General features: G+C 42.2%; 1 long non-coding RNA gene across 3 annotated transcripts in view; it reads left to right on the top strand.

Moving 5' to 3' along the window:
- The first annotated feature begins 703 nt into the window (after nt 1–703).
- LOC148001036 (uncharacterized) overlaps nt 704–15,037 on the top strand; it is a 44,875-nt gene continuing 30,541 nt past the window's right edge. Inside the window, exons 1-3 of one of the 3 annotated variants that reach the window (XR_015638349.1) lie at nt 704–1,177; nt 4,312–4,517; nt 4,655–5,694. This is a non-coding gene — a long non-coding RNA (uncharacterized LOC148001036). The remainder of the gene's footprint in view (nt 1,178–4,311; nt 4,518–4,654; nt 5,695–15,037) is intronic. The other 2 variants (XR_015638350.1, XR_015638351.1) reach the window with 2 other exon arrangements.

Below are 15,037 nucleotides of genomic sequence, written 5' to 3'. Positions count from 1 at the left end.
GGCCACCACATTCTTTCCCATCCACATGCTAGCTGACCATCTAAATGAGGGGCAGTGTGTTGTGATCACCGTGCTCAGCTCTGGCGAGCGCTAGGCCTGGTGCTCATTTTACCTGATTTTTACTGAGGACTTTGGGCACGCTGCCTAAAATTTCTCTTATATTGCTATGTTCTTTAAAATGGGGGATAATTTCTACTTCGGGGAAGTGTTGTGAGGGTTAGAGAAATCGTATATGTAAAGAGCTGCCTTGTACCCTGTTTGCTTTCTAGTACCAATTCATATGAAGGAGACTTAAAATTTAGTATTTCAGGATGTAAACTGAAAGCATATGTGAGACCTTCGATTGGGGTAATTAAGTTAAAAATGGGTCATTAGAATGGGCTCCAATCCAATATGACTGGTGTTCTTGTAACAGAGGACTAGGGCACTTATGCCTGAGTGAACACACATGCACACACACACACACACAGAGAGAGAGAGAGAGAGAGAGAGAGAGAGAGAGAGAGAGAGAGGGGGAGAGAGAGAGAGCAAAAGAGGGAGAGGGAGAGAGAGAGGGAGGGGGAGAGAGAGAGAGAGAGCAAAAGAGAGAGAGGGAGAGGGAGAGGGAGAGGGAGAGGGAGAGGGAGAGGGAGAGGGAGAGGGAGAGGGAGAGGGAGAGGGAGAGGGAGAAAGAGCATATTTTGAAACAGAAAAAATGCTACCTGCATTTTAAGGATCTTGGCCTTAAGAGAAAGCACTGCTCACAACTTGGTCTTGGAATTTTAGCCTTCAGAATGGTGAAAAGATAAATCTTTGTTGTTTTAGCCGGCCAGCCTGTGGTACTTTGTTATGGCAGCCGGAGTAGATTAACACAGTGTCTGAAACCCCTGGCATAGACCCAAGAGTGACGCCTGCAACACAGCAGCTGGCTTCCTCCCCATGCCCTCTCTCCTCCTCTCTACTGTGGTCATTTCTCTTCTACTCTCTCCCTCCTCCCTCCCCCATGCCCTGCTTTTTATTTCTTTCCTTCTTATTCCCTTTCTTCAGTATAACTACATAGACTTCCAATCTCTCTGCATGAAGCAAGAGACCTGCAGTGGGGAACCATTCTAAGGGGCATTTATGCACATATAAAAGAGAGAAGAAACACTCTGGCATTTTCGGGTGTTGACAGAAGTCACAGAAGAATAACAATCAGGTAAGTCACTGGGCTGGTCCTGATGGTTAGCACCTCTGTTAGGATTATGGGGTTTAACTGAATCAGAATAGAGAGAACACAGGCTTGGAGTGGCAAATTTCTGTCTGTACTGGAAAACAGGAACTACTCTGTAGGTGTCCTGGGGAGGATTGGGGGATGGTGGTGAATCTGTCCTTTCTTCTACAGTTAGAATTCGGGCTCTGGGAGAGCCTTTGGATTAGCTCCCATTATCTGTCTCCTTAACATCCAGAGACCCAGAAACAGGGACAGCAGTGGCAAGAGTGCATGCAGGATGCCCAGGAGGAGATGCCCAGGTCCTTTATGTAGCTCCTTCCAGTGGGAAGTTAAAATAATCTCTGGCAATCGACTTCCCTACCAGAAAAGACACTTTTCCTCCACCAGAAAAAATGAGTGTAATCAGTCTGGCTGGCTGATTTTGCGTTTTGAGATTTCCTGGATGAGAAGCTCTGTGTAAACCAGGGGCACTGTTGTTTTTGTACCTGGCTGCTGGGCCAAGAGAGAAGGGAAATGGGAAGGCGAAGCTAGAATGACTCCTTGGCAGGCAGTCTCCTGGCCTCTCAATCATGGCTGCTGCTGCTGCTGCTGCTGCAGAAGGCTCAGCATACAGCAGCTGCAGAAGGGGTGTGGGGCAGGCCAGGCCTGAGGCACGGAGGGAGAAGGATGTAAGCAGTAAGGGAGCTGGAGGGCCAGCTGACTGAGCTGCCTTTAAGCTTACTTCCACTGCTTTTCTTTGCCTTTTCCCTGAGCCTTTGAACCTTCCTGTCATTGCTGGGACTCCGCTTACAGGATTGCCAGAATTCCTCTTTAGCAAATAATAGAGGGATTCCAGGTCAGGAGAAGGGCCACATAGAAGAAGAGGCCATTGAGGAGAATGAAGGGAGAAGGGAGGAGGGATAAGAGGCAGATGAGCAGAAGCCAGCTCTAATCTGGAGTCAGCAGAGGGCATCTTCCTGATGCATGTTCTGCTGCTTCTCAGACCACCTCAAGCAGGAAGCGATGGCAGCTGTGTAAACAGGCTGCAGCTCTCCCACCCAATTGCAAGACTAGGACTCCTTGAGAAAGCTTTCCTGACTTTCCCAGATGATCTGTATTCCAGGATGCTATTAAGAAGAGAATGTTGCCTCTGAGCAGAGAGCTTCTGCAAGAGGTAGACATGAGAGCATTCCACCTCTTTCTTTTTTCCTTTATAGTTTGAGCTTTGAGATGGGAAGAATCCCACTGACCTGGGGGGCTCCCTGGATGACAAGAGTCCTTCTCTATCACTCCTACCTTGCCACCAGACTTGAAACGCCACTGCAGGGAGTGATGTTGGCTGATTAATATGCAGGAGGAAGAAGCCATAAAGTCAAGTGCCTATAGCATTTAATGTGACTATCAGAGAAAGGCTGGCAGCCCCCAAGCCTCTGCGCCTCATTATCCACATCTGCCAGAGGTTCCACCAGGCACTGCAGACAGAAGATTCAGACACATGTGTAGATATGAGGGAATCTCATACATTGGCCATTCCTTTATATAAACACACATGCACACATACACGATTACAGGTAACAGTAGACCAGAGAATTGTAGCTGGGGTCTTCCAAGCAATTCTCTCAGCAGCAGCAGCAGCAGCAGCAGCAGCAGCAGCAGCAGCAGCAGCAGCAGCAGCAGCAGCAGCTTCTCAAGGATTTCCCTTTCCTGGACCCAGCCACCTTCTCAGGACTAAGAAGACCCATAAAATCGCCCAATAATGGCCCCAGATATCACAGAAAGCTGTGACAGAATCAAAATTAGTTTTATCATTCATCAGTACTGAAGCTCCCAATCTCATCACTCATTTAATAGTAGTTATAACAACGAAACTTCCATGGCCCAGGTAGCTGGTGGTTTCTGGTCTCATGCATGTCGAGGCATAGGTGCTCCTCACCTTGGCTGGCTGGCTGACACCACCACCACCACCACCACCACCACCACCACCACCATCACCACCACCACCACCACCACCACCTCCACCACCATCACCACCACCATCACCACCATCACCACCACCACCACCACCACCACCACCACCATCACCACCACCACCACCACCACCACCACCTCCACCACCATCACCACCACCACCACCACCATCACTACCACCTCCACCACCATCACCACCACCATCACCACCACCACCACCACCACCACCACCACCACCACCACCACCACCACCACCACCACCACCGTCATCATAATCCCTGTCACTGGAGTGGGGAGATCTCTGCCATACTTATATTGGCTTCTCATCTTAGAGCTTAATTTTTATTCTCTATTGGGTCCCTATTCTCTAGAGAAATCCGGAAATGCTTACATGAGAGAAACCAGAGGATGCCGTAAGAGGCAGTGTCCCTCACCTATGGCTCAGGATTGGTAGCAGTGAGTTGCCTGCTATTCTGTGTTCTGTGAAAGACTCAAAAATATTTCATTGACTAATCATAGAATCTCTATTCTTTTAAGTTCACAATCTATCTCCAGGCAGGTGTACCCCCTGGTGGCTAATGATGATATACCAATGTCTTCTCAGTGACCTCAGATTCTCTTCACTCTCCCTCACCTCCTGGGATTTCCTAGAGGGAAAGGTCACTCTTTTATATATTATTAATGACTATAGACATTCAGTACCTTCAAGACAACTATTGGAAAAATAAGTTCCTCAGGGAGAAGAAAACTAGATACTCAGTTTTGCCTCTGACCACACACTCTAGCTTCTTGGAGTATCCCATTGATTGATTTATGTGATGCAATTTAGACATCTGTTAGAGCTAGTCGGTTGGGTTCAGGGAAGTCAAGAACTTCCTTTAGTTATGTATGGACTTAGTACTTCATTGCAGTCACAACCAGGATTTGCCAAAGGGTACAGGAAGGAAGGAAGGAAGGAAGGAAGGAAGGAAGGAAGGAAGGAAGGAAGGAAGGAAGGAAAAGCTTCACAGAAAAGCAGTGTGAATTCTGACAGTTTTGCTTTGTGAGGGCCAGTCCACTGGAGATAAGTAATTCTTACTCACTGCACAGGAAACTTAGGGGGGTGGGGCGAGTGCCCCAGGGACTTCGCTCCTTTAAACAGGTTGTTTATTTTTTTCCTGCTTCTATTCTAGATGAAGACACCTAAAGATGATAAACCTTCCAGGTCTAAGCTATTTCCTCACACTCAGCCCGGCACATCAAATGTGAACATGGAAGAAAACTCAGGGATCATTAGAGGACCTGACGGCTCCTCAGAGTCAACTAAGAGCTGTCATAAATAGTGATTGCTAGACACATAGCCAGACATTTGAACCCATGTGCTTTGGAGGGCACCAAGGTAATTTTTCTTTTGATTTATTCTTTGTTACCATCATCCATGAATTTTAGAGTATATCTACCCACACTTCTCCCTCCAGTTCCTCCCAGATCCCTTCTCATCCTCTAACTTCTTCTTCTCCCTTCTCTCCTTCACAGAATATGGTTAGTGAGGTCCACATATACATGAGAGTAGGGTGCCATTCTCTGCAGCATGGGTAACTTACCATGGGCCATGTGGCTTAGGAAAACTGATTTACTCTTCCCCAGGGACCATCATTGGAGTGGTCCTCAATTAAGAGTGGGACTCAGGAAGCTGGAACATTGCTTAATTTGGTCTCATACAGCAGCCACAGCTTCTATGAGTTCATGAGTGTATCAGCCCTTCTGGGCATGTTCAGAAGACATTATTTTGCTGTAATCTTTCCCAACTTCTGGTTCTTAAAAATCCTTCTGTCTCCTCCAATGTTCCCTGAGTTTTTCTGGGTGTGAGGAAGCAGTGATGTAAGTGTTCCATTCAAGGCTGAGCATCTCTCAGTCTTTGACTTTCTACTGTTTGACCAGTTATAAATTGGTCAAACCAGAAGGTACTTAGTACAGAGTATATTGTTTTTATTCTCTGAGAAAATGCACTCTCTTGACATTTCAGAATATACGGAAAATAAAATCCTAGGGGGCACTTATTTGGACTAAGTAAATGTTAGCAAGGAAATTGCTTTGTTTTTGGTCCCCCAACTACTTTGACCTGACACCTTAATAATAATTTTGTAAAGACAGTGTTTCATCATGTAACTCAGGCTGGCTTTGAACAGTCAGAGATCTGCCTGCGTCTTCCTCTCGAATGTTGATATTAAAGATAAACACCATTAGCTGGGCAGTGGTGATACACACCTTTAATTCCAGCACTTATGAGGCACAAGCAGACAAATCTCTGAGTTTGAGGCCAGCTTAGTCTGCAAAGTGAGTTTCAGGGCAGCTAGGGCTACACAGAGAAACCATGTCTCAAAACACAAAACAACAAATAAAACAAAACAAAACAAAAGGATGAGGAGGAGGAGGAGGAAGAGGAGAAAAGAAGAAGAAGAAGAAGAAGAAGAAGAAGAAGAAGAAGAAGAAGAAGAAGAAGAAGAAGAAGAAGAAGAAGAAGAGGAAGAGGAAGAGGAAGAGGAAGAGGAAGAAGATATCAATAACAAAAAAAGGTATGCACCATTATGTCTGGCCTTTAATAACAAAACTTTACCTATATGTAGAATTTCATGCAAAATACTATGCTCAGTAAAGGCATAGTAGTTTGAAGGGAACAATGTCCAATGCCCATTGCATTGGACACAGAAGGAGGAACGCTGCAGCGTGTGCACAAGACACAGGCAGAGGTAAATGTGGCTGTTCACTTATTCTAGCTAGCTTAGCTTATTCTTCCTGTTCACACTTGCTCCTGTGACCACTTTAAGAGTTAGCCCTTTCCCTTCATTCTGCCTCATGGGTCATTTATCAACCCTTAGTTATCAATCTGTACTGCACGTCATTACTTCTTGGTCCAGTGTCTTCTCTTTATTACCCTGGGAGACTTTCTTTCTCCAGAACACAGTCCTAGAGTTTTTAGGCATCTTTCATAATGTCCATACAGGGCTATTTCTCCTCCTTTGTGGTGTTTCTGGATCCTGCTACATACAACTTTCCTATTTTCCCCTTGTCCTCATTTAGAGTTTGAACTTTGAAACTGGTTAATGAATCTGAGACTATGTCAAAGGACTCATTGCCAGAAAGATGCAGCAGGGCATGTCTGAAGACTCTATGGAATGGTAGCTTTTTATGCACGGAGATTCCACTCTTTTATTCTGCTGTGGTTTTTGCCAAAAGGACTAACATTTTTGCCTCTTTTCCTAGAGCTTCAGTTCCCTTTATAAGCACCTTCATCATCCCCCAGACATCCTCCCCACACTTTTTCTCTCAATGATACAAATTGCAGACACAGATGGTAATTCATAGAAGAGAAGAAAAAACTTCCCCTAAAGTTCCTGGCTGTATTTCCTCTGAACCTCCTTCATTCTTATGCTGCATGGAGACACCTTTAGAGCTCTGTGCATCAGATTCCCTTGCATTCCTCTCTCTGTGGTGAATTCTTTCTCACTGCTACATTTTACCTGCATCCAAGCACAACACATTTTGACTTCCTTTAACATAACCCCCTCTCTTACCACCCATAGGCAGTACAGGATGGGACTGTAAAAGTCAGTTCTGGCCCAATGCCCCCTCCTGACCAAGATTCTTAAGGTATAACTGATATGCATAAGGAGTCAAAAGCAAAGGCCAGTTGTAACAAGAGATGTAGCCAAGCAACCTTGGTGCTAAGCAACAGATTGAAGCTCACCAAATCTTGATTCACTCCATTGCCAGCTGCACAGAACTTGGCCTTGGCTAGAGGAGTGGTTTGACGTAGTTAAAGGAAAAGCTAGAGAAGGAGAGAAGACAGAATGGCTAGATATGGGAAAATAGTTGAGAAAGGGAAGGGGAGAGAGTGAGGGTTATAGACAAGAATAAACAAGATATCATGAAGATGCCTGACCGTCATTAAGGATAATATGTAAAGAATGACCAGGAAGGTTTTTATTTGTTGTTTGTTTGTTTTTTTAAGGTTAATGATAACAGCTAATTAACTTAAAAAAAACCTTTTTATTCGAACATGCTTTTTGCTTTGGTGAATGCATCTTTCATGTTGTCAAAATGGTTTCAAAGGTTTTCAAAAACCTTCAAAGTCTGTACCTCCTGTGGTCCCAAAGTCAGTGTTTCCTCTCTTTCTGGCTGGCTTCTACATACTTGCCTTCAGCGTGTATCTGGGAGGAAATTCTGCAAGAAGGGGCCATAAACAGGGAGTCATGCGTACAACATAATGGTGAAGAAGATAGAGAGGAATGCAGGTTAGCAAGGTAGGTCAGCCTGAGCCTTTCAAAATTTAAGCAGATTTGGGACAGATTTGGTGTCAGTCTCTTGGCCAATATGAACCACACTTGGCTTTCTAGTTTCTTCCAAGTATTTTTAGGACTTGGCTCAGAGGCTGTTCAGAAATCCATTCTGAAAGTGAGATGTTGTGGTGTTTAAATCACTCAAGAAAGCCTATCTTGTGTGGCACAGACCAGAGGACATAGCATGACAGTGTATTATAACCATGCAGGACATGCAAAGCAGCAGAGCTCAATGACTCAATGTATTGGATGCCAGGCAGCACGTGGTATATAACATTTTGTCCCTGCACTCTTCAGTCTTCAGTTCACTCTACCAACATCATATGTTCTTTCTGTGTGTTCTCTTCTCTGACCCTGTTCCCAGCTCCAGCCCTGTCCTGCTAGTGGCTGGAATGATTGTGAACAGTTGCATCATGGTTGATGTCTTAAACAAACCATTCTCACTGTCTAAGGGTTTGCTTGTCTCACTCATGCACAAGGGATAAATGATTGCATAGCATCCTAAAGGCCAGAATAGGATACTTAAAGGCTTCATTTTCTTTTGCTCAGCCAAGTTGTCTGTATCAGTAGTCATGAGCAGTTAGAATTTCTCAGACTCAGAGAAAGGTGTCTGCACCCAGAAAATGTTTGGCATATGGCTAACAGGGCACATGCTTATGAGCTGTGTGCCTCATCGCTGGTTGAGATCTCTCACCACCAGCCAAGTCTTAAACTCCGCAATTTACAAATCTCCTGCTTTTGTGGTTTGCCTCCTCCCTTGGGTGATTCTCAGGCCTGGCTTTGCCTGGAAAGGACCAGGTGTGTTTGGTCTGGGGCTGATGAGGTGTCTCTTTCAGTTTGGTTTTAAAATGCTAGACAAGAAGAACACTGGGGATAAGCCCATTGTGCCAGATGAAGGTATTCTGAAATAGAGAGGTGTGCATGCATACATGTGTATGTGTGCTACAGAAATAACTCAAAAATAGAAAGCAGCCTTGGCTTCACTCACACACACACACACACACAGATACACACACACACCACAGGCTTGTACAAAATCACCCAAAGAAATACACATTTGGACAAAAGATAATGTTCCTTAAAATTCACATAAACAACTAGATGGAAAGCATCTATTATCTTCAGTGGAGCCCTCATATTTCGGTTTGCTGAATTGTTGACCACACACTAAATGAACCCCTTTTGTGAATTGATGACCCCAGCTTCCAGTATAGAGACTGCTTCCAATTACATAATGATTTTCCCCTAGCACATATTTAAAAACCCATTCTATAATCACCATCTGAGTCTACCACCTACAGTAGAGATTCATGTCTCTCTATCACTGACCAGATGCACTAATCACAGAATTGGCTGCAGAGAGAGAAATTCTGAGGCTTTGGTTTGGTGGGGAAGAGGGATAACTGAGTGAGCTGCAACAGCTTCTCCATGCCCCCGCAAGCAAAACCGGCATCTGGGACCTGTGTTTAGTTTCATAGGAAAAGCAAGCAGCAGCTTACACTATCTAGTGCCCAGGGATGGGAGCAAGGGGATTTCACCATAGCTATCAAAAACACCACTGAGATGAATGTAATTTGGAGTTGCTTCTCTGGACTGCATAGAGATCTTATAAGCAACCCATGGCTACTTTTTGATAAACCATTCTTCTGTTAAATCAGAAAAATTGTTTGCCCTTGTTCTCAATTAATATGAGTTATTCAGAAATCAATATTAATGATGATCAAAGACAGTGGCTCAGGACATTAGAGGGTGGCTTTGAATGTGATGTTCTGGTGTTATTAATTTCGAGGGAAGGAAGCATTCACGTTTTATTTCAGTGTGGTATTCCGGCAGTAGCTTTCAATGATGTTGCCTATCAAACTATCATCTATGTGATCTACATTAATGTGTCTATTAAAGGAGATTCAAGAGATCCAGTTACCTGGAACAACTTAACAACAGAATGTGAATTGCTGTTGAGTGAGCAAGGTTCTTTATTTAGTATTTAAATTTAACTGGCTGAAATGACCAAGTTTTAAGCTTAAGGAGTACACTGAGAAACAGAAACCTTCTCAGAATACGATAAAAGACTCCTATTTACACTATGTTTATGTTGAGATGACTAAAGTCATGTTCAGAATCAGATCCGGTCATTATCAATATTAATACCACATTTTTTATTGTATGTCTCAGATGAACACTAACACATACCGTGGCAAACTATGATACTCCAAAACATGTAATGGGTATATAGAATGATTCAAAGAACTCAAAATACTCTGAATCCCCATTCTTTCCCTCCAATTTTTTGTGGATGTGTTTGATGTATTATATGCATATATGTAACATGTGTATATGTGTGCCTGTATGATAAAGCCAGAGTTCTATCTTGGGTATCTGCTTTGGTCACCCTTCATCTTTTGCTTTTGTAATAAGGTCTCTCACTGAGTCTGGACCCCACTGATACAGTACACTAGTAGGCTAGCCAGCTCCCATGATCCTCCAGTACTCACCTTCCCAGTACTGGGATTACAAGCATATACCCCCATGCCTGACTTTTCACATGGGTTCTGGGAATCCAATCACAGCTACTCATACTTGTTAGCAAACATTTTATTGGCTGAACCACCTCCCCAGCACCAAACATTTTTTTTAATAATCAACATGCCCCCTCCTTTTTTGTCTGGTTATAACGATCCTGCTATAACTACAGACCTTGTAGTGAATGACATATCTCCCTTTTTAGCCAGATAACAGAAGCTGATAGAATTTCTGGGATCAAAGCAAGCTTGTAGCCTGGAAAGACACATCTATGTCATAATGAGGGAAACAAGTTAGGTAATAATGCACTGAATTTCCATTTTAATCAGTGATAAGTAAAAGTATCAATAGACCATCCATACATGATATAACTTAGTTCTGTGATTCTGTAACCCATCCAGGAAAGATGCGTTCCCAGGTCACTATCAGTTATTAGAAAGTACAGAATCATGCAGGGGAGACTCAAAGCCAGTTGTTTAGCTGGAGATCAGAGGTTAGGCTCTAGACCTTATGCTAAAGTTTGAATGACAGCCTAACCTGCTTTGCTTCTATCAGCCTTCCTTTGGGGGCATTTTGTATATGAGCATTACTCTGGCTACTAGATAATATGAACACTGCTTCCTCTAGTATCTTTACTTGACAGTCTATCTGACATAGAAACATGATTTATGGAAAGCAACAGTGGATTGTGAAAACCTTGATCAGACTGTGACTTTAGTTCTAGGTTGAAAGAAATTAATACAAACTCTGTATCTGATAGGATACAGAGTACAACCACCAAATGGTTTTCCTCTATTTCAATGGACACACACACACAGACACACACACACGCACACACATGGACACACACAGATGCACAAAGTTAAAAGTTTGAGTTCACCTAGCAGGCATAACAATACACTCTGTGCTCTGTCTTCAGGGTCATGGTAAATCTGTACCATACATAGACTTAGTTTGTAGATAATTCACTTTCTTTCCCAATGAGTACCATTTTGGTCACCGGTGGTATGTATCTGTCAGAGTGATGGAACCAGATTTCAAAATACCAAATTCAGGGTCTTTCTGTATGACATATTCCTGTAATGCACTGAGTTGTCATATTTGTCCTCCCTGTCTTTAAGGGGCATGTGCAGTACTTGGAAGGCTTTGAGAGATAGCGTGTGAGTCGTACAGTTGCCCTCATTCATACATCAGCTGACAATTTTAGATATCTCCTTGGTTATCACATTTGAGTTACAGCATTGCCACTTGGCTTTTATAGGTCTGAAGATCCAAGAAGATTAAAATGTCAGAGATATATTAAGATGCTTTAGGAACCCTATAGAAAACCTTGAATGAAAAAAATCTCAACTTTGGGACCAAGGATCTTGGAGCACTGCCATCGTCTTTTTTCTTCTATTTTTTTTGTAACAAAGTATTTTCTCTTCCCTCTTGGTAGACTTGTTCCCTTTCTGTAGTCAGTCACAGGACATGTATTAATATGCCCGTACTTCCCTGGCTCTTAATGAAATCTCATCACACCATGCATATTATTCGTGTGACCACACAACTCTGTAAATAAGAAGTACCATATAAGAGATCTTAATGAAAGCATCTCCACATGTACCCACTGCACAAAAATACCTTGTATATTTTCTGTACCTACTGCTATGAGGCTGTCACCCTCTACACATAGTCTCCTAATCACTTAACAGAAAAGAAAAATGGCGCGCGCGCACACACACACACACACACACACACACACACACACACACATTCAAAAGTTATCCAGTAAAGTGATAAAGTCCTAATTGGAGATTCGTTCTGGTGGGCAGTGGCCAAAGGAAAAATCTCTCCAAACACCTTAGCTCCATAGCTAAGCAAGGGACAGAGGCCATTGAAAAAACGCCGTTATCATGGAATTAAGAATTAATTAATTAATTAATTAAGAATTAGTTGCAGTAGTCAACTGTGATTATGTATGACACTGCGTATTTTGTAATTGGTCAGACTCAAATCTGTAGAGTGGCGCACGGCCGACAGTTTTCTTAGCGAATTCAATGTCCCCGTAGTTCAGTAGTACTTTTAACGAGTGACTCATCAGCACACAGTCCCTTACCAGAAGCGACTTTCAAATTCGGTTGGGGGGTAACCCTCCTCCAAAATTCCATTCCCCCACTAGATTTATATTTGCTTGAAGGAAATAGAGGGGAAAATATGGTGATAGAACCTATTATACAAAAGAAATTGCCACAGCCTGGAAGGTGTTGGCTCCACAAGCCATATTTCTTGTATGCTTTAGGGATTTTTGCCTTAAATTGCATACTGGACCACATGGGATTATAAATAAAGGAAATAACCAAGTTGCATGATTCAATTCAATTCAACAAATATTTAAAATTACAATCCAATCATTTCTTCAGAGGACTTAGAAACTTGGCTGATAGACAAAGCAATTAGTGAACAAAGTTTGTTGTGCATGATGAAAAAATGAGCAAAAAGATTATAGAGTAGTAATAAATATATCTTATATACTGGTGCATGTTTAGTTTTTTATATGTGCATAGGTGTGCACATTCACACACTCTTAATCTACAAAGAATTTAATATGGTTCCATAAATATATACACTGAACGATGAAATAAATGTAAAATATTCCGAGGAGGAAAGTGATGGAAAGAAAATATCAGGCCAGCAAAAATAAGATGCTGTGACTGTTTAGTGAACATGATGGGCACTAAATATTTAGTACAGGTAGAATTAGCACTATACATTTAATACAGGTAGAATTAAAATTGAGTAACTATCCAGCATCCTACAAAATAAGAAAAGCTACTAAATGTTTAAAAGAAAATAGCTGAGTCATGTAGGCAAAGGAAGCAGGTAGGCTCACTGCCAATCCTCACCTCTCCCTAGGCACTTCAAATCCATTCTTCAGTCCCATCTACAGCTCTGAAGCAGATCACCGACTGTAGCTCCCCTAACTCCTGATGCCATCCTCAGTAGGCCACAGAGATCTTCTTTCCTATATTCCTTCATGCACTTGTGACTTATTCCCATCCCTGAACTCCAGCAGGCACGCTCCAGGAACCCACAGGGCCACTCTGACCAGGCAAACAGGTTAGGCTAATTGCAGATCTTCACCTTTCTCTCCGCTCCTCCAAATCCAATCCCCAGTTTTCACTCCCAGCTCCATATCAGACCTTTTGCTGTGACCTCTACTCATTCTCTACCACCATTACCAGTGAAATAGATATAATATAGATCATGGTGGAATACCTTGCATTCTTCTTTCCTTTTTGGGGCCTCTTCAGCTCTATCCACAGCCCATCTCCATTCCTAAGTGTCATCTCCAATACTCAGAAAGACATTTTACCTGGAACCTCCAGTGGCCACCTACCAGGATGCCAGAATTTCCTACCTAGCAACACACAGACATCACACTCTCCTCAGAACCAGAGAGGAAACAGAAACCAAGGAACAAAACACCCACCAAACACAGAGAAGACCAGATTTTCCGCATCTTCAACTGCAATCTTCTCAATCCTGAATCAGTAGACACCAGCATAGAAACACAATTAATGATAGCTAGAATAGAGTTGGAGAGCTGGCTCAGCAGTTAAAACACTGACTGCTCTTTCACAGGTCCTGAGTTGAATTCGTAGGAAACACATGGTGGCTCACAAGCCATCTGTAATGGGATCTGATACCCTCTTCTTGTACGCCTGAGGACAGTTGACAGTGTACTCATATACATAAAATAAAATAAAATCTTTTAAAAATTTTTCTATGATAATATGTCTCCAACAGAACCCAGCAACCATAGCACATTAGACCTTTAGTATTCTAACATAGCTAAAGTATGTGAAAAAGGCCATGAAGTAGCCTATATGATCATGAGAAAGTCATTAAGGAGGAAATGAATAGGGAAGTCTATAAAAACACAAACAGTGGAAGGAAATGAATAAAACAGACCTGAAAGTGAAATGGAATCACATGAAAAAAACACAATCTGAGGAAAATCTGGACATAAAAAATTTAGGGACTTGAACAGGAACCTCAGCACCAAGTCTCACCACTAGAATGCAAGAGTTGGAAAAGAGAATCTTAGGAATTAAAGACACTATTTAAAAAAAAATGGATACTCCAGTCAAGTAAAGTTAAATCAAGAAATGCTGACATACGCATTCAGGACATCTGGACACTTTGAGAAGAGCAAGCCAAAGAATAATAGGAACACAGGAAGATGAAACCCAAGTCAAAGGCACAGATAATATATTCAACAAAAACATAGAAGACATTTTCCAAACCTGAAGACAGATTCCTATCAAGGTACAAGGCACATATAAAATAAATAAGCTAGACCAGAAGAAAAATGTCACCTGTGAACATAAGAATCAAAACACTAAACATACATAACAAAGAAAGAATATTAAAAGCTACAAGGTAATTATATATAATTACCTTGGTATACAATTACCAAGGTATATAATATCAGGTAATATATAATGGCAAACCTATTAGAATTACACCAGACTTCTCAATGAAGATTCTAAAAAGCCAAAGGGGCCTGGAATGATGTGTTACAGAATCTAAGACACCACAGAGGGCACCCACCTTAAATTATTATACCAAACAAAACTTTCAGTTATAATACATGGAGAAAATAAGATATTCTGTGATAAAACAATATTTAAGCAACATCTGTCTTCAAATCCAGCCCTAAAGAAGACAATTAGAAGGAAAACTTCAACCTAAAATGTTAACTATAACCAAGAAAACACAGAATTTTAGACCAAAAAGAGGGAGGCACACATACTTAACACCACCATCTCCTCCTCCTCTTTCTCATCCTCCTCTACCACTGCCACTGCTGCTTCAGCTGCCACTGCCACTGCCACCATAACCACTGCCGCCGCCACCACCACCAACAACAAAAAGGAATCAACGAACACTGCTCAAAGATATCTCTCAATATCAATGGTATCAGTTCACCTATTAAGAAAAACAGACTAACAGAATGGATAATAAAACATCCTTCTGCAGCATCCAGGAAATATACTTTAACATCAAGGATAGA

Source organism: Rattus norvegicus, chromosome 15, assembly GCF_021556685.1.
Source record: "Rattus norvegicus strain SHRSP/BbbUtx chromosome 15, alternate assembly SHRSP_T2T, whole genome shotgun sequence".
Classification (NCBI taxonomy): domain Eukaryota; kingdom Metazoa; phylum Chordata; class Mammalia; order Rodentia; family Muridae; genus Rattus; species Rattus norvegicus.
This window is presented reverse-complemented; position numbering and strand designations above follow the sequence as displayed.